Source organism: Carlito syrichta, unplaced genomic scaffold (assembly GCF_000164805.1).
Source record: "Carlito syrichta isolate Samal-C Ts95f unplaced genomic scaffold, Tarsius_syrichta-2.0.1 Scaffold328356, whole genome shotgun sequence".
Classification (NCBI taxonomy): domain Eukaryota; kingdom Metazoa; phylum Chordata; class Mammalia; order Primates; family Tarsiidae; genus Carlito; species Carlito syrichta.
Window position 1 is genome coordinate 1 of NW_007272452.1, and position 800 is coordinate 800.

General features: G+C 52.8%; 1 pseudogene across 1 annotated transcript; it reads right to left on the reverse strand.

Moving 5' to 3' along the window:
• Positions 1-8: 8 nt before the first annotated feature.
• Positions 9-577, reverse strand: LOC103277438 (annotated as a pseudogene). The gene has a single exon (XR_002481361.1). The product of XR_002481361.1 is annotated as a keratin, type I cytoskeletal 18 pseudogene (transcript).
• Positions 578-800: the final 223 nt, after the last annotated feature.

Genomic DNA, 800 nt, shown 5'->3' on the forward strand with positions numbered 1-800 from the left:
TCGACTTGTAGGCCTTTTACTTCCTCCTCATGGTTCTTCTTTATGAAGAGCAGCTCTTTCTTGAGGGCCTCGATCTCTGTCTCCAGTTGCAGCTGGGTGACATTGGTGTCATCAATGACCTTGTGGAGCCCATGGATGTCTCTCTCCACAGACTGGCGCATGGCCAGCTCTGTCTCATACTTGACTCTAAAGTCATCAGCAGCAAGACGGGCATTGTCAATCTGAACGATGCGGGCATTGTTCACAGAATTTGCAAAGATCTGACCCCTCAGGTCCTCGATGGTCTTGAAGTAATGTCCCCAGTCTCTGACCTGGGGTCCCTTCTTCTCCAGGTGTTCCCGGAGTTTGCTCTCCAGCCTCCAGTTCTCGGGCTCCAGACTCCTAACCCTCTCCAGGTAGGAGGCCAAGCAGTCATTCAGCTCTTGCATGATCTCCTTCTCACTCTGGATCCCACCCCAGACTCCCAGCCATCCCCGTGGTCAGGCCCCCGGACCCCCAGCTGCCCTGGAAACTGGTGGAGTGGGACACAGAGATCCGGGAGCCCGAGCCACCAGCGCCTGCATAGTCAATGGCCGAGCTGCCGGGGGGGCCAGAGGCTGGGTGGCGGGATGGAGCCCAGGGACCGGTAGTTGGAGGAGTAGGTGGTGGAACAAGTGGTGAAGTCCATGGTGGCAGCAGAGGAGAGCCAGACGATAGAACTCACCTTCAGACTGTATTTCTATAATGTTTTTGTTCTCTTCAATTGTTATCTAAATCTTATTAATACATGATTCTATGTAGTTTTTTTTTTTTTTTTGAGT